This window comes from Schistocerca gregaria, chromosome 8 (genome assembly GCF_023897955.1).
Source record: "Schistocerca gregaria isolate iqSchGreg1 chromosome 8, iqSchGreg1.2, whole genome shotgun sequence".
Lineage (NCBI taxonomy): Eukaryota > Metazoa > Arthropoda > Insecta > Orthoptera > Acrididae > Schistocerca > Schistocerca gregaria.
The window spans coordinates 340,538,197-340,558,225 of NC_064927.1; the positions used below are offsets into that span (position 1 = coordinate 340,538,197).

Here is a 20,029-nt window from a genome sequence, read left to right on the forward strand (position 1 = left end):
CAATTTTTGTATCTCCCGTTTGGCCAAACCACGCAAATTTTAAACGATGTGTTGTGCTTAGAAGTCCTTAGCATGATTCTTCTTTATGTTGGTGCGAAAGCAACAAAAGGATAGCACTGGCATGTATTTCAAAAATACATTTTATCTGAGAATGACAGATTTCTGTTAACCTCCAAGTATAAATTTTCTGCTCTTGTTCGCCACTAAACCGTTGTTTTCGTCCATTAATAACAAATGCCTGTACTTTTTCGTGTATAGTCTCCAGTTCTAACAGAACGCAATTTACGTTGGCCGTAACAGTACTGTAACGTGGACTGAAATTGACAAACATGAACTTTACGATGGAATGGGACATGAGCTATGTGTGTACTACCCTGGACAACTAAATTACTAAGTGACACTCAACTGTTATGAAACGCAAAAACAATTTATTTAAAAGTCACTTGTACACCCAAAATTTTTATTTCTGATCTGCGACTTGGTTGAATCGAGTGTGAAAGCTGTTATTGTAACGTGAAATAAAGGCATGTTAAAAAAACGTGTTGTATCTAATATTAACGACTATGTATTAGTTGTTAATGAAAATAACAGAGAAAATGTCCTGCGAATGTTAAATGTTCAGATTCACAGCCAGTTTATTCTGTGAAATATCCTTTACTCTTTATTTATACAGTAATCTTTTTTCTTTGGTTTTGTTATTGTCTGACAATGGCTGATGAGAGCTGGAAGGTGAATAAGTTCTGCCATAGCAAATCTTGGTAAGAACGTATTTTCGTTATGAAAAACAAGTACAATATATGCATTAGAGACTACATCAGTTTTTAGTTTACAGGAGAGTTCTGCTATAATATTCGTAAATGAAGAGTCTGTGCCCTGTCTAGGCCTACAATGTAATTAAAAATAGAGGCACAAACCTTTACATCATTGTTCCACGGTAATGGTGGCCAGTGCCACGCATTTCTCACTTTTAAACGTGTAACAATCAGTTCAAACCCGTGGTATTTCACATGACACAAATTATAATTTATTACCACAACTTACATATACTAGTGTGTCAAACAAGTTTTGACAGAGTCCATGTTACGTTAAACTGTGACTGAATGCTAAGGTCGAACCAGATTATACACACTCAGAGTTTTAGATATGAGTGATAGACTTTTGGTAGCGGTATCTACATCTATGCACCACCTGCTAATAGATGCTGTGTGGCTGTAATATATCCGATTATTTTCTTGTACTATATTTGCAAAAACACTTGCAGTGATATTAGTGCCATGAAAAGCCATCAGTAATGGTAGACACAATGAGGAAGTAATAAACTGAATGATGGAGGAGGATGAAAATGAGTCTCATTTGAATAAGAAGGCATAACAGCATAGATTATGTAATCCCTTTAAAATAAATATTAACTTCATAACTTTTGACTGTAGTCACAGTAGACCTATGTTTTAATCATGGTTAAAGCAACAGCTGAAGAGGGTGTGAGGAGCAGTGGCTATAGACAGATGTTCATTATTTGAACATCATTATTATTTACTTCATTAAAAAAGAGGGGGAAATGCACTATAAATATTCCTGAAACAGTACAGCACCAGTCCATTATCTATAAAACAGTGATGTTTTCCTCAAAATTAACTTCGGTATCATTTGTAACAGTTCATCACTGAACTTGCAATATGCACAATGGAAGCACTTTCTGTCCCCATTTAAATTCACTTGAGAAATAATATTTCGAATTTTGACTGTGGATATGGAAAAATATGTATAACTCTGTGTTTTACACATTGAAAAAATATCCCAGTTTAGACCAGGATCCTGTAAGTCACTATGTAAACTTCTCCACCACCATTCTGCTATGGTAATATATAGACCTACGTGGAAAAACATACAGTATAACTGGTGGCAGAAATTTTGTAATGCATCAACTACATAAGGAAAGAGTAACAGAAGGTTGTTACTTATTTCTGCCGTCTTTTGGTAAATGATTTTGCACAACGATATGATTTGAGTCAGTTTACAGGCTACATGTACTGTGAATGTGTATGCTACTGCCTTTTGATTTCATTTGATTATTCCAAGGATATCCTGTTGTGTGTTGTTACACATGGAATGAGACAAGTCACAATTATAATTTTTTATAAATACTATAGCCTGTTACAATACAATAGGTAATTTAAAAGAAACAACAGGATGGTTAATAATGTTTCAATATTATGTTAGAGTTGAAATATTCATTTGTCTTAGAATGAGTGGGTAACTGTTCAATCATACAGTATTTGTTTGAATGCTAGTATGGGTAGTTTTTGTAAAGAATGTGAATCTTATTAATATTTGTGCCCCATGAGTTTACAACTGTTAAGTGATTTTGGCAGCCTGTGGTATGAGGTACAAATGCATCTGCTTCCTCTTTACTGGAACAATGTACATTTTCTCTTTGTTTTTAACATTGTACATTTTCTCTTTGTTTTGCTTCTGGTAACTTCTTTTTTGTATAAACTAAAACATATTATAAGTTGATTAGTGTCATGATGTTTTGTTCACAAAACAATGGTTTACACTGAGCCTTATAAGAAGAATCACTAATTACCATAACAGCTTTTTTCTGCAGTATTAAGATGTCATGCACACAACTATAGTTCCCCCATATAATAATAACATTTGTTAGTAGGCTTCAGAAGGAAAAAAAAAGGATGTTCTAACATAGTTTTCGGGTACAAAATCTATAAATTACCTAACAGATAAATTATTCTTGACAGCTTACCACTAATATATTGTTGACGCCAAGATAATTTATTGTCTAAATATACCCCCAAGAACTTAACATAATTGGATCACCTGACAGAAGTTTCTCTTTCAGCCTGAAACATATTCATAGTGTTTTGTTGTCATTCAATAAGAAGTGATTTGCTTTGAACCAGTTGGAAGCTTTGTCCATATTCTTTTCAACACAACTTTTAAGGCTGCTGAGATGAAGAAAGGTTGTCATGTGCATAAAGAACTGTAATAGATTTTATAAATGATGGCAGATCATTGATCATTGTTAGGAACAAAAAAGGACCCAATATGGATCCTTGGGGAACACATGCCTTAACTTGTTCTGTTCCTGACATTTTCTTGCCAACACAGACAAGTTGCCTATGGTTCTGTAGATACGATTTTAATAGTTTTAAGGCTGTCACCTTCAATGCCATAGAATTCAGTTTTCTTCTAGAAATGGTGTGTGCTCTACACAGTCAAAAGCTTTATTTGTATTTGACTACAGAGTCTATAGCATGGATCGTTGACAAATTTTTCATAACCATACTTTGATTGATTAATTAATTCTAAATTTTCAAAGTAAACATATAATTGTTGGTGAATTACACATTCTAATAATTTAGAAAAAGTTGGGATTATAGAAATAGGCCTGTAACTTGAAGGTGAGTCAGTATCTCCTTTTTTATGTATTGGCGCTATCCTAGACATTTTTAATTCATCAGGAAAATATCCCTCATCTATGGACTTGTTTATACAATATATTAAAGGATACACAATACAGGCTACTACTTTCTTTAGGAAATTACAAGATATGTCACATATATCTAAACTGTCTGATGGTTTTAGCTGTTTTACTATTCTTAGTACGAGACTAGGAGAGACCTTGGAGATGGCAGATGTGTGTTTTAGCTGGTGGCCTACAAACAGTTTTTACAAGAATCTCTGATGAACTAATAACATATTTGGTAATAGATTTCGTTCTTTCTCAACTGTTTTAATAAAATAATTATTTAATTTTTGGGACATTTATTAGTTTTCTTGTTTCTTTAAATTTTAGCAATACTATTTATTAGTTTCCATGCGCCTTTCCTTTTGTTGATGAAATTTTCAGTAGGCTACTGCTTTTTTGGCTTCTGCGATAGCTTTTTTGTACTCATCCAATATTTAAGATGGACTGATCTGGCATGGTCAGTCTTCAGACGTTTATATACATTGTGCAAAAGCGTAACTTGGTTTTTCAGATTTGTTAGTTCTCCATTGTATCATGAATTTCGTTCATTTGTGACCTTGCTTTTGAAGTCTTTTCCATTATTTTACATTCCTTTATGGGAATTCTGTATTAGGGTTAAAGAATCTTTCAAATGTCAGCTGACAAATCAGTACATAAGCTATAACGTGTATCACCCTAACACTGGTCAAATCAGTCTCTATCTGCAAGGGACTTGTGAAAGCTAACGATTTTATCATTTGTGACATAACTGATGATCAGAACTTTTGGGACAGGATCGCAATATTACCCTTATCAGCAGAGAATCTAGTTTTACAATCTGTTACAAAATCATGCCCCGAGAATGGAAATACTGTCACATCATTATTCTTCTGTAGTTTCAAAATTGACAGAAATGTTATCAAGGCCTGCTTCATCTCTTCTGGGTCTATTATTGATGAAGTGTAAATTGCACTGTTTTAGAAGATTTTTCAGCTCACTGACACTACATATGTGTTGCCATTACATCAAACTATGAATTTAGATCTTCACCTATTACAATGTCACAATGCAACCATTTTAGCTCTGAAAATACATGTAACAGCCTCTCTAGTTTTTCTAGAAATACCCTTAGGTGACCTTCACAAGGATATTATTACAACTATCAATGACTTTACCACTAGCTTCAAAATTCTGTTTGCCACACAAATGCTCCAGATCCAACCTGTTAGTGGAACAGTTGAGTGACAGGCTAATATAGATTTCTGCTCCACCTGTTTGCAAATTTCCACAGTAACTATTTGCTGTATTATAGTTATCAAATTTCACAGCTTTAAGTTCACCCTCAGTAGCCCAATGTTCACTCAAACAAAAAATATAAAATTTTGTTATCTAGGCCAAAAGTATTCACAAAAAGTTCTTTGTTTTTTATTCCTTGAATGTTCAGGTAGCAAATTTTAATCTCAAAATTGTTATTTCCTTCAGACTGAACCTTTTGGCGAGAAGCTACGGTATCTTTTACATTACTTACCTTATGGGCTTCTTCATCTTGCTGTATTCCACTAAAAAATCATTTAGAAGAGGAAGTACTGTTTTCCACTTACCCATAACACTAGACTCTGCTGCTTCATCTGCAGTTCTCTTCCCTCTTCCTGATGATACTGCTGTTATTGTTGCTGCTGAAACTCTTTTTATGGCTTACGGTGGTTCTGCTACAGCTGCTTTATTTTCTAATGCTGCTACTGCTAATGCTGCTGGTGATGTTGATATTTTACATGCTGGTGCTGATGTCAATTCTTCTTCAAAGGTGTTGCCAGTGATGTTTCTCCCTCGTATGGTATTAGTCTATACTTATTTTTATTTGTCATTAGCAGTGGACCTAATGCATGTATGCAGTTTTTTTTGTGGATGTCCGCTTTTACAGTTTTTATGATCTGGAGAATTTCTTTGCCCAGCAGGTTTCTGTGCAGTCCATGTCTAGTAAAATGCTCTCTGATACAGGTGGTTGCTGCAGTGACAGTTGTATGCACAAAACTGCTATAAATCTTTCTGAATTTTCTGTTTGTTATGATGATTTCTTTATTTACACAAGGGTTTTCAGTTAAGTCTTGTCTGTGTGGAATACTTGCGACAAATACTTTGGCTTGTGAAGTTTTTCCTAGCGATTATTTTAGTGCTTCTACTGCAAGGCTACTCTGGTTTTTGTGCCCATCATTTCCTCTTTCGATTATTACACAGTTCACACAGCTTTTTTTTTTTTTTTTTACTGTGGTTTTACAGTTCTTAAACACTTCTCGTAAAGGAGCTCCAATCATCAAAATTCCAGTGTCTTTATATTCTTACTGGATACTAGACATGGCTGTAGCTGGTCCCTACCATGACTCATTGATCATATGTATATTTGTTCTTTTTTCTTTGCTATTTGCTCTTCTGTCTTGTGTCCTGTATTTTCACATGTTGCACTAACATGATTTTTATGTTTATTATTACAAGGTGGTAATGAGTTCTCTCTGGCACTTATGAATCAATGGAAGTAATCAATTTTTGAAAATGTAATGTAACTGGATAGATAAAAAATGTTACCAAGTGGTGACACAAGAAAGCATATAACAAGGTTAAAGAAATGTGCAAGCTTTCATAGTCAGTGGCCTCTTCTTCTGGCAGAAGGACTGAAGAGGAAAGAAAAGGGTAAAGGAAAGGGCTTGTGAGGTTTTGGAAATGTGATTTTGGAAAAGTTGCCCAGAACCCTTGGTCAGGAGAGACTTACCGGATGGGATAAAATGGAAAGCCTGATTTTTGGAGAGTTCACCAGGTGAGATTTGAAAGTCTGAGAGCTCGGAGGTGAAAGGTATGGTAATAAGCAAAATAGATTACTGAGTAAACATCATGCAACAGTGAATAAGAATGCAAAGTATGCGGTAAAGGTGGGTGCGGTAAAAAAATAGACAGGTCAAAAAATGGTATATATAACTAAAAGGGAATTAAGAAAGGAGTAGTTACTGAGAAGAAATACTGAGATCAAGGAAATTAAGATAAATCTAGGATAGGTAGGAGTCGAAAACCATGACCATGTTGTAATGCCAGTTCCCACTTACAGAATTTTAAGAAACTGGTGTGTGGGGGAAGAATACAGATGGCACCTGTGGTGAAACAGGCTCTAAGGTCATGATTGGCATATTGTAGAGCATTCCCTGCAACATGATATTGTGTGTTGTCAGTATACACCTTTTTCTATGTCCATTCAACTTAACTGATAACTTGGTGACAGTCATATCAGTGTAAAAGGCCGAACAGTGTTTACCTAACATGAAATTTCCTAGGTGGCTTTCCCTTCTGTAGTATAACTTTTCCCAGTTGCAGGGCTGTTTTAGGTGGTGGAAGCAGGCTGCATAGGGTACATCTTACAGCTGGGACAGTCACAGGGGTAGGAGCCACAGGGTGGTGAAATGGAGGAGCATAAGCTGTGACCAGGATGTTGGTAAGGTTGGGAAGGTGCCAAAAAACTATTCAATGCATGGAGGGCAAAAATTTGGACAGAAAGAAGGGTGAGATTTTATGAAGTAACTCATAATAAGCAAAAACAATAGTTATGCATGTAGAATAAAAGAAATCATCTAATCAATATTATGAAAAGGAAAGTTGGCTCTCACCACATGGGGGAGGAGATGCTGAGTCACAGATAGGAACAACAAAAAGACTGTCACAAAAGACGGTTAAGTGTGACATCAGTTGCCTGAGACTGCAGTCGTGTGTGTGTGTGTTGCGTTTGCGTGCTTGTGTGTGTGTGTGTGTGTTTTGTCTATTTTTGATGAAGACCAAAAGCTTTGTTTGTGACACTCTTTTTGTTGTGCCTTTCTGTGATTCAGCATCTGTGCTGTGTGGTGAGGCAACTTTCCTTTTCATAATAGTGTTACATTCCATCCTGGATTTTCCATTCTTAGAAATCAACTGAAAACTGATGATATTTAAGAAATTTAACTTGATAATTTTATACTTGTAATAAGAGAAATAACATTAACAGAATGAACTAATCAGCATAAACTTATGGTATATAAGTAAATATTATCTGATTACTTGACACATGTGTTCAAACATTCTCCTACTATATAGAAGCAGTTTGTCTGAAATAACATTTTTATTCTCCTACTATATAGAAGCACTTTGTGAAATAACATTTTTACTTTTGTTCTTAACCCCTCTCAATTTGACTTCTTTCAGGTAGCTTGTTGTATAGAACAAGTCCCTTGTCCCTTACACTACTGTGTGTCTTACATAGCCATTCACTAATTATAGGTACATCATTGGAATTTTGTGGGTCTTATAATGATGGATTTCCTTCTTTCTTTCTTTTGAAAAAAAATGTAATTTGCATAACAAAACTCACTGTTTCATGAATATAAATACAAGGCACTGGCAGGGCAATGAGCTTCAGAGGCACTTTCCTCTTTCTATTTTGTCTAAAACTGACATGGTGAGACCGTGGCTGTATACAATTAATGTAGGTTGATTCTTACAAAGAAGAAAACAGCAACCAGCCACTATTAATACTGCTATTTATTTAAGTAAATAGCGCCGTAACCGGTTTTGAACTGAAAAGTTCATCTTCAGACGGCTGTTCACAATATTTATAAGACGCACTTTACATAATTATCAGTTTTTGATATTTATGCTTCCACTGCAGCGAAATATTCTTGGTGTGTTGGTGCCCTATGGTAGAAAACAGTGTTATAAGCGTCCTATGTAGGTTTATTTTAATAGTGGCTGGTTGCTGTTTTCTTCTTTGTAAGAATCAATCTACATTAACTTTTCTCTTTACCATATTTATCTTCTTCTACATAGTAAATATTTATTTGTGTGGAATCCAGTAAAAAAAAATTACTGTCAGTGAGTGTATAAGTGCAAAGTATGCTCCTATTAGTGTTTCAATGTCACATCCTTTATTCAGGATATTAAATGTGTAGCACAAACTGCCTGTGTATTTACTAACTTTTCTTACTTATATCCCACTGAAGTGTGCTATCTGTCCATAATTTGAGGAATTTTGTTTATAGTTAGATTTTTAAGTTAGACATCATTGGTTTATACTTAGATTTTCAGATTGGCCATCAGTTGTCTTTGATGAAACTATATTAGTTGGGCAAAACATACATAATTTTGTCCTTATTCAGTAACTGTCCGTGTTTAACAAATTTAACATTGTGGGATTAGTATTAGAAATCATGTATGAAGTTCATCAGCACAGTGATTTGAATGCACTATCATTTAACTGTGTGAATCACAGTATTCTCCCAGATAAACTGACATTTTATGGGATTGATCGTATAATCAAGCAATGGATAATGTCATACCTAACTAAATGAATGCAGAAAGATGTACTTAGTAATTTAACCAATGTAGTTGAGTGACATTATTCTGACTGGGGAGGAATCATGAGGAAGAGGCTCCCCAAGGCTCAATCTTCGGTCCACTATTGTTCCTTGTATATGTAAATGACTTCCGTCTAATATACAACAAGCAGAGTTAGTTCTTTTTGTAGATAATACTAGTATTGTAATCAATCAAAGCATACATACAGAAACAAAACAAAAGGTAAAGGACATTCTTACAAGTATTATTTGCTGTTTTTTGTGAATATTCTCACCATCAGTCTTAAAAAGACACAAGTGCGTATTTAGCTCTGCACATCTAGGGGTACTACAGCAGTGATAAGTGGAACACATGGTGAGAAAATCATAGTTTGTAACCTTCAAAATTGTTAGGTGTCCATAATGATGAGAATTTTAACTGGAAAAGCACATTTTAGAACTCCCAAAACAACTTAGCTCAGACACATCTGCACTTAGAACCACTGCAATTTTTAGGGAGAGATGAACCAGTAAGTTGATGTTTTTCACATTTTCATTCAATAGTGCCATATGGAATAACGTTTTGGGTAACTCATATTTAAGAAATAAAGTCTTCATTGCTCAAAAACATGATTTAAAAATAATATGTGATGCTCACACATGATCATCTTGTAGACATCTATTTAAGGAATTGGGCATTTTCCCTACTCAAATTTTGAAGGAAAGACGTACACCATCCGTATTCGGGCATGAAAATAATCAATGTTGAAAGCTGAAAATTAGAGCTGGATCAAGACTTGAACCTGGATCTCCCACTTAATGCGAGTGGCTGCCTTAACTACGTCAGCTGTCTGGACATGCTTCCTGTCTGACCCAAATTTTTAACTTGTCACACACTAGTACCATCCACTGGCCATTAACCTACTTGTTCACAGCATATCCTGAACAAGAGGCTTGTACCCTGCTGTGCATCTGCACACACACACACACACCCACCCTCCCACCCACCCACCCACCCACACACACACACACACAAAACAGTACTGTTGAAATAAACATGTTTCACACACAGCACTACTTAAACAATACTGAATACTTCCACACAAGATGGGAATCAGCATCACATATAAAGTTAGCATCATTACCAAGATTGACTTACATTAGATAAGCTTAGCATGAAATTGTGTGAAGCTAAATTTTTAAAAGCTGCAATTCATCATTTTGTTTGGTGATCACAGTCATAATTTAACTCAAGATTGTAGTGTAGCATAATGATTAGTGTATTAACCTGCCATGTTTAAGGTTGTAGTTCGAATACTATTAAATGCAACAATTTTTTTTAGTTCTTATTCTTTGCCATGCCATTTTCATCATCATACTGACTGTTTTATTTGCTCTTATTTTTCTTCCTATCTTTTTTTTTCATCTGTAATATGCCTGTGCCACCTACATTCTCTAACCAAATATGAATTGGAACTGCTTATTGGTTGGTAATGCAGCAGCTCATGCAGCCAGTGTGATGATGTTTTCAGATAACCCATGACAGTGAGAAACAACAGTTCGCTTTTAGCACTGAACCTGAATTTGTTTCTGTTTTGAGTTTGCCCATAGAGGCGAGCTTCAATTGCTGTGAACAAAGCAAATCATGATTTAGTTCTACCACTGATTGTCAACCGCCATTTTATTGGGTACATAAAATATCGCAAGGCTGTGGTTAGCTTAGTACACAAATTTAAATTCAGGGCTACAAAACATGTCCACCACAATTGTCAATCATCACTTAAAATCAGATGTCAACAGGACATCTTACATTTCCAATGTGACTCGAAGTAGCCGCTACCAATCTTGCCTTGTGTTACACAATAACATCATTTGTGAGGTGACCTGCTATGTTGTGTTTCATCTATAATCAAGCCATAGCCGGCAGCCAATGTAACTGGCACCCACTGTAGTGGCAAGTGACAGACCTCAAATGCCAAATAGTTTTAAATGGACCAGAACTAACTAACAGTATAATGTTCTCTGTCCATCTCCACAGCTCAGTGGTCAGTGTGTCTGACTGCTGTGTGGAGGGCCTGGTACTGCCTGGCTCTTTCCTTGGTAGGAGCACTGGAATACATTGCAGCCAGCCTATGGTACCAACTGAAGAGTTGCTTGTATGAAAAGTTGGAGCTCCAGGTTGTGGAAAGCTGACAAGATCGGGAGAGTAGTATCATCCAGGATCTTCATAACATGGTCATATACTGATTTCTCAAGGACCTTGGATATGTGTCATAGGATCAAGATGGACCTGTGGCAGTTAACATAACTTATTTCACCTTTTTTTAATGAGAGGAACTATTTTTGCTGCCTTGAAAATTTGAGGAAATTGGGTCAATAGCAAAGAGCAATTTAATATATCTGACAGCTTGAGAAGGTACTCAGATGTACCATCAAAACTACATGAGTGAGAGTTTGGTTTCTGTTCTGTAATACTGCATATTTCACCAGAGATGACTGGATCAAGAAAGAAACCATGGAAAATCCGCAACAAAATAATAACAATATTATGAAAAGAATAGATCTCTACTCATCATGTATAGGATACATTGAGTTGCAGACAGGCACAACAAAAAGACTGATAAACAAGTGAGCATTTGGCCAAAAGGCCCCCATCTAAGGTAGACCACACACACACACACACACACACACACACACACACACACACACACACACACATGGCCACTGTCTCTGCCCATCCAGGCCAGACTGCAACAATGATCGCAGAAGCAGTCTGGGTTGAGTTTGGGAATAAGAAGAAGTCTGGGGTGGATATGGCAAGGGGTCGGAGTGAGGGATGGTAAAGTGCTGCTTGTTGGAAGCATGTGGGGATGTGGTGAGGACAGTGTAGGGTGGTTATGTACAGTTGTGAGGTCAGGCTGGGGGGGGGGGGGGGGGGGGGGACAGAGAAAGAGAGAGGTAGAGGAGGGAAAAGAGATTGTGGCTGCATTGGGTGAAGGACAGGGACTAATGAGGTGTCGAGGCCGTAGGGCTACAGAAACAAGATATATTGCGGGGATAGTTGCCCCCTGCGCCATTCAGAAAAGCTGGTGGTAGGGATTTAGATGGCATGGGCTGTGAAGCAACTACATTGTCCAGCAGTCTACTGGGCACAGTTTTCAGTGGCAATTTGTGCAGACAGACAGCTTGTTGGTTGTCATGCTCACACCGAATGCAGTGCAGTGGTAGCACCTTAGCTTGTAAATCGCATGACTGCATTCACAGGAAGCCCTACCTTTGGTGGGGTAGGTGATGCTTGTGATCAGACTGGAGTAGCTGGTGGTGGGAGGATGTATGGGACAGGTCTTGCATCTATGTCTGTTACAGGGATATGAGCCATGATGCAAGAGGTTGGGAGCAGGGATGGTGTAGGGATGTACAAGGACATTGTGTAGGTTCGGTGGGTGACAGAATACCACTGTGGGATGGGTAGGCAGAATAGAGGAAAAGATATTTCTCATTTCAAACACAATCAGAGCTACTCAAAACCCTGACAGAGAATGTGATTCAGTTGCTCCAGTCCTGGGTGGTACTGAGTCACGAGGGTAATGCTCCTTTGTGACTTAATGGTGGGACTTGGGGAGATGGTGGTTGACTTGAGGGATAAGGCATGCAAGATGTGTCTCTGTACAAGGTTGGGAGGGTAATTTCAGTCTGTGAAAGCCTTAGTGAGGCTCTTCATATATTTGGAAAGGGACTGCTCATCACTACAGATACGATGGCAACATGATGCTAGGCTTTATGGAAAGGTCTTCTTGGTATGGAATTGTTGGCAGCTGTTGAAGTGGAAGTATAATTGGTTGTTGGTAGATTTGATGTGGATAGAGGTACTGATGTGGCCATCTTTGAGGTAAGGTCAACATTGAGGAAGGTGGCTTGTTGTGTTGAGTAGGACCATGTGAAGCAAATAGGGGAGAAGGTCTTGAGATTCTGGAGGAATGTGGATAGAGTGTTCTCACCCTCAGTCCAGGTCATGTAGATGTCATCAGTGAATCTGAAGCAGGTGAGGGGTGTGAGATTCTGGTTGGTTGGGAAGGACTAGCCTAGATGGCCACAGAGGCAGCATTTGTAGGTGGAAAAATATGACAGCTGGTGGAATACTTCTGCCAGATGATCCCTGCAGTTGAAAAGCACAGTGGTGGAGCCTTTGTTGGCAGGTAGGATTACATGGTCAGGATCAGTTCGTTAGTGGTGTATTGTGTTTTCTTGGTGCACATGTAGGGTTAGCTTCTTTATTGAGGGGTTTGGGGAGTGCTTGTGGGGCAAGTTCAGAGGTTAAGAAATCCTGTAATGTTAACAAGGGGTGGTCTGGGGGCAGTGTGTGAAGTGGGAGAAAGAGAGAAGGTCTTAACAAGTCCAGAATCATAGAATTTGGGAGTGGAGCAAAAGGTATGGCCTTTGGAAAGTACTGATATTTCTGTGGGACTACGGGTTTTTAGAGGAAAGGTTCATAACTGTGTTTTAGGTCTATTGAGGTTCTGAATTCTGTATGGTGGTGAGAGGGAGTTTCTGAGGATGTGGTAAATGTAGCGGGTCTGCTAGTTGAGGTTTGGAGGCTGCTGTAGAGGTGGCAATAGTGCTAGTCCAAGGAGGGAGTAGGAGGTCAACAGGTTGGAGAGTTTTTTGAGGTAGCTTTATGCATACTATTCTAGTTCCTGGGAGGCAAGGGTTTCAATGTGAGATATGGGGTCCAGGAATCTGGGACTGAAGAGCAGAAGAATTTTATGGATGGAGAGGAGGTCTTTCAAAGAGGTTTGGGTCCAATTTACAGGGTTTTGCAGGACTAGATTGGTGAAGTCTAAGGACTGGCAGAAACTGAACTGATGGAGGCAATTGTGAAAGGAGGGGTTGCAGGTGGAGATAGGTAATCTGGTGGTAAGACCGTTTGGGGAGATAGCATGAGCCAAGCAATAATGCAGGAACAGTACGTGTGACTGGGGTGTGGCTCAGGATAAGGAAACTTTTCTGTATTGTTGCAAATAGAAGGAGCAAGAATGCATGATAGAGGAGGAAAACACGTAAAATATGTAAATTATATAAAAATATGTGCAAAAAACTCTCAAAAAAATGCAAAATCTGTGCAAAAAGCCACAAATCTAACACAACAGATGAAGTATGGGAAAACAAGGTCAAACATTAGGGAGTAGGGCCAATAGTGAGGGTGAAAAAGAACTGAAATTGATGTGAATACACAATGAGATCAAAGACAAATTTAAATAAAAAGGCAATATTGTGGGATTCATGTCAGTTGGCAGAGATGTATGAAGAAGAAGATGTGGCCATACTATAATCCATTCATCATAAGAATAAACCTGATGTAAACAAACACAAAGGCGATGATTAATCAGTAGCCATAGCACACGTACACTGGTGTTGTTAAACTCTTAGAAGTAGGTCCTACTTATGTATTAGATATATCATTACTAATTTATGTTAAATGAAACTTTAAGATATTCAAATGTATTAACAGCCATCAACAGTTTTCGTAATCACACTTTAGCTACATAGTTTTTATTTCAAAAATCGTGTACATCACAGCCTCTGCAGCATTCTGCTGTGACTGTCATGCTGTTCATGTGCATTATGAAAATGGCTGAGGCTGCTTTCTGTTCTGTAGTGAAACAAGTTCGTGGAACACGGTTAAAAAGTCTAATGGAACATGAACGTCCTGTGGTTATTCCTACCTTGGTTTAAATCTCCCTATCATCATTTTTCTCATGTTCAATTTGAAATACCTACATATTGTAATTATAAAACTCATTGTCATTTTTTTTATGAATAATGGACGTTTCTTGTTTATAATTACATACTGGACACGAAATTCCTGTTTCCATTTCAAATACAAATTCATAATTATCGATATTTTATATATAAAAAAAGGAAAAAAACTGTTCATAAAGGTTGTTTAAATTAAGGAAACATAACAGTTTAATTTTTAAGGCAAAAATGAAAAACCAAACCCTCTTTATTTGGACTATGTCATTAGTTTTACACCACAGAGGTAGATAAGTATCGTAGAAACATGAAAATCAATCATTTTCACAGCATTGTGCGCATCATACAAATGCTGCATTTTTACATTTGCTACTGTGTCATTACAATATGGACCCAAGAGAACTGATTTGGAGCCAAGCTTCGAGACTTTGCCCGAGAAGTAACAAGACTGTTAAGCTGCCAGACATACTGAAACTAAGACATGCAGATTTCCCACACGTTGGCTTAATGGATTCTGTTGTTGATAGGCTCATTATCAAAGTACAAGGTGACATTTCCAGAACTGAAATGTATTTCTCGGATTCGAATAAGGAAGGAGCTAAGAGATTACCAGACTGTAAGTAATACCTTCAGTGGCTTCAATATTGAACTATATGGTGAAATCCTTCAATACTCTCTTACGTTACACACAGTGTATGTGGAAAAATTACCCTGTGGTTAAGTCAGGAATTCTTATTTTTAATTACAATACTGTGTTAGCTAAAAATGATAATGAGTTGCAGTTTTTGTCTAGTCATCTAAGGAGCATATTGTTGGAGATTGCAGATTGTGGGAGATTTTCAGTCTGCTTAAAAAATTAAATGACATTTGAAGCTGTATTGCTCCTCTGCTCGTCTCTTTTTATGTGTGAACTGCAACTGGCCATGTCACTGCAGCCTAGCTATACCAGTTGACCAGCCAGTGCTGTCCAAATTAAATGTGCTGGTAAAGCTGTTGTGCCTTACTATCACTAAGTCAAGGTGTGCATAACCTACAGCACAAAGTGTATTCATATTATTGTACTTGACATTACTCAAGACAGCTTGGCTGCAGTCCCACGTGAAATGGAAGCCGATTCCAGCAAAAGTGGAAGAATATATAGAGCAATGTTTACACCAGGTTTATTCTGATGACGAATGGATTATAGGTGAGATAGTATTTGCATACTGGAATAAGAGAGGAGAAAGAGTGTGGTCTAGGGACTGGGGGAGATTGGTAGGATGAGATACATGTTTGTGTGGCACAGGAAGGAAAATAAAATGCATAAATATATGAGAGTGAGGCACTAAGAGTGAGCAATTTGAAGGCCAAGGATTTTTTATATCAATGGGAGTTATGTGTAACTTGACAAGTAAAAAATAAAGATGAGAAAGAAAAGAGTGGACACTGAGTAAAGTAATCTACTAGAAAATAATAACGAAATAAAACAGCTCTTGGTTGCAGGATGGAACAGGAGCCACTAGGCAAAATCCAGGATGATATAACAACAAAGTTATGAAAAGGATCGATTAGATTCAACGTGCATTCAGATGGTGCACGCAGTGAAGCAGAACCCAGCTCTACATACTGTTCCTGTGTTGTTGTCTGGCTCATGAAATCTCCCTAAATGGCCTTACCATAAAATTACTCATCTCTGGGTGCAACCACTGCTTCCTCAATGACCTTCATCTGTTCAGATTCTGCCAGTCCTTAGACCTCACCAACCTTGCCCTGCAAAACCATGTAGACTGGAGGCAAACTTTCTTGCAACATCTCTTCTTCATCTGTAAAATTCTCCTGCTCTGCAATCCCAAATTCCAGTATTCCATCTCACACTGATGTTCACGCCCTCCAGGAACTAGAGCAACATGCACAAAGCCACATCAGAAAACTCCCTAGCCTGTTCACCTCCTACTCTCACCCTGGACTACCTCTATCCACCACTTCTACAGTAATCTCCAAAAATACCCCACAACCACTTATAGATGACAAACCCTGCCTGCCGGCTGTTGTGACCGAGCGGTTCTAGGCACTTCAGTCCGGAAACATGCTGCTGCGACAGTTACAGGTTCGAATTCTTAGATTAGTTAGGTTTAGGTAGTTGTAAGTCTAGGGGAACGATGACCTCAGATGTTAAGTCCCATAGTGCTTAGAGCCATTTGAACCATTTGAAAACCCTGCCTTACAGACTACTACATTTAATACAAATATTTTTTTCATCACCAACCCGACCCTACCAATCACACTCAACCCGAAACCAATGATGAACCGTGCTTGACTCAGCCCACTCCTCCATCTAACCATGATCCCCCCACACTGTCCCCAAACCAATCCCTGTTAACATTCCAGGATTTCTTAAACCCAAATCTTGCCTCACTATCATTCCCCAAATCCCTCAATAGGAAGCTTAACTTACACCCACAGAAAGAACTGTAGTCTACCACCTAATAACTGATATCAGCCTTACAATCGTACCAGCTGAAAAGGGCTCCAACATGGTGATTTTGAATTGCAGGAATTACCTCGCTGAGGGACTCCATCAGCTGTCACTTTTGTCCAGCTACAAACCCTGCCACAGTGACCCCATTTCAGAACCTCTCCCCTGAGTCTATCTCTACTGCACCTCTACCACTCCCCACACTCATACCTTCTATATGCTTCCTCCTCTAGATAAAAAAACACCAACTATTTCTTCCAAGACTCTCCATAGTTCCTACCTTTAATAAATGGTGCCCTGCCCATCATCATTGATTCCACCTTCCTTTAGACTAACATCCATAATTACCATGGCCCTACTGAGCCTTTTCTTTCCCAATGCCCGACAGATTCCAAGCCCACACTCTCCTTCCTGGTCAGGGAGGAATGAGCAACATATCCTCACCCACAATCACCTCAACTTTGAAGGCATCACCAACAAACAAATCTGCAGTACAGCAGTGGGCACCCACATGACACCATCCTATGCCAACCTGTTCATTGGCCATCTAGGCTAGTCCTTCCCAACCAACCAGAATCTCACACCCCTCACCTGCTTCAGATTCACTGATGACATCTACATGACCTGGACTGAAGGTGAGAACACTCTATCCACATTTCCTCCAGAATCTCAAGACCTTCTCCCCCATTTGCTTCACATGGTCCGACTCAACCCAACAAGCCACCTTACCTTCCTCATTGTTGATCTCAACCTCAAAGATGGCTATGTCAGAACGCCTGTCCATATCAAATCTACCAACCACCAACATTACCCCCACTTCAACACTGCCACCTGTTCCATACCAAGTAAACCCTTCCACAGAGCCTAGCAACATTAAAGAACAAATTCAAAAACTCAGTAAAATCAAACTAAGATAAAAATAATTAATACCAAAATAATATCTAACTGTATTTAAACCAGCATAAGATTAAACAAAAATTGTCAAAATAAAACTTTAGTGGTGGGCAGTCCCTCTACAAAAATCCGGAGAGTCTCACTGAGGCCTTCACATACTGACATTATATTCCCAACCTTTACAGAAACACGTCTTTCATACCTTATTTATCAAGTCAACCACCAGCTCCCAAAGTCCTGTCGTCCGGTCACAAAGGAGCATTCGCCTCATGACTCAGTATCACCCACTGGAGCAACTGAATCACATTCTCTCCCAAGGTTTCGTCTTCCTTTCGTCATGTCATTATATGAGAAATATCCTACCCACTATCCTTCCCACAGTGGTATTCCATTGCCCACTGAACCTACAAAATATCCTTGCCCACCCCTACTCCACCCTTGGTCCAATCTCCTTGCCTCTTGGCTCATATCCCTGGAATAGACCTAGATGGAAGCTCTTGTCTCACATATCCTCCCACCACCAACTATTCCAGTCCAGTCACAAGCACCATCTATTCCATCAAAGGCAGGGCTACCTGTGAAAGCATTCATGTGATCTACAAGCTAACCTGCAACCACTTTGCTACATTTCACATGCACTTGACAACCAACAAGTTGTCTGTCTTCATGAATGGCCACTAACAAATTGGCCAAGAGACAGCTGGACCACCCAGTTGCTGAGCATGCTGCCCAATATAATGTTCTTCACTTCAGTGATTGTGTTACATGCCATTTCTGTAACCCCCTGGCCTCAACATTTGTTTGCCCATGTCCTTCACCCACCTATCACCTTTCCTGCTCTCACTACAGAGCTGCACAGCCTCTGTTCTACCAGTGCACCCACTAAGTCCTCCTCTCCTTCTCCATTTGCGTCCCCCACACCCTCTGCCACCCCCGCCCAGTCCCATGACTGTAACTAGCTGCCCTGCACTAACCTGTCCACACCACATCCCTGTACAATCTCACAAGCAGCGCTTCATCGTGCCCCACCCCTTTGCTGCTATCCCTCCTCACCCCTACCCAAGGCTCATCCTTACCCCAATTGCTTCTCTCATTCTGTGCAGCCTGGCCTTGGTGGCAAAAGACAGTTGTCATGTGTGTGTCAGTTGTGCTTACGTGAATATGTGTGTGTTGTCTACTTTTGAACAAGGTCATTTGACTGAAAGCTCACTTGTTTAGCAGTCTTTTTGTTCTGCCTGTTTGCGGTTCAACAACTATATGTGGTGAATAATAGTCTATCCTTTTCGTGATACTGTCATTATTCAATCAAGAAACAATGTTTCTACATCTACATCTACATTTATACTCCACAAGCCACCCAACTGTGTGTGGCGGAGGGCACTTTACATGCCACTGTCATTACCTCCCTTTCCTGTTCCAGTCGCATATGGTTCGAGGGAAGAACAACTGCCGAAAAGCTTCCATGCATGCTCGAATCTCTCTAATTTTACATTTGTGATCTCTTTGGGTGGTATAAGTAAGGGGAAGCAATATATTCAATACTTCACCCAGAAACACACCCTCTCGAAACCCAGACAGCAAGCCACACCACAATGCAGAGTGCCTCTCTTGCAGAGTCTGCCACTTGAGTTTGCTAACCATCTCTGTAATGCTATCACACTTACCAAATAACCCTGTGATGGTGCTCTTCTTCGGATCTTCTCTATCTCCTCTGTCAACCGGACCTGGAACCGATTCCACACTGATGTGCAATACTCAAGTATAGGTCGAACGAGTGTTTTGTAAGCCATCTCCTTTGCTGATGGACTACATTTTCTAAGGACTCTCCCAATGAATCTCAACCTGGCATCCGCCTTACTAACAATTAATTTTATATGATCATTCCACTTCAAATCGTTCCGCACGCATACTCCCAGATATTTTACAGAAGTAACTGCTACCAGTGTTTGTTCCGCTATCATATAAGCATACAATAAAGGATCCTTCTTTCTGTGTATTTGCAATACGTTACATTTGTCTATGTTAAGGGTCAGTTGCCACTCCCTGCACCAAGTGACTATCCGCTCCAGATCTTCCTGCATTTTGCTACAATTTTCTAATGCTGCAACTTCTCTGTAT

At 38.9% G+C, this 20,029-nt stretch overlaps 1 protein-coding gene across 2 annotated transcripts in view; it reads left to right on the forward strand.

Moving 5' to 3' along the window:
* Positions 1 to 593: 593 nt before the first annotated feature.
* Positions 594 to 20,029, forward strand: part of LOC126284690 (zinc finger C2HC domain-containing protein T03G11.3-like) — a 102,180-nt gene continuing 82,744 nt past the window's right edge. Inside the window, exon 1 of one of the 2 annotated variants that reach the window (XM_049983812.1) lies at positions 594 to 758. The gene's annotated coding sequence lies outside the window, so the exon portion shown is untranslated. The remainder of the gene's footprint in view (positions 759 to 20,029) is intronic. The other variant, XM_049983811.1, reaches the window with a different exon arrangement.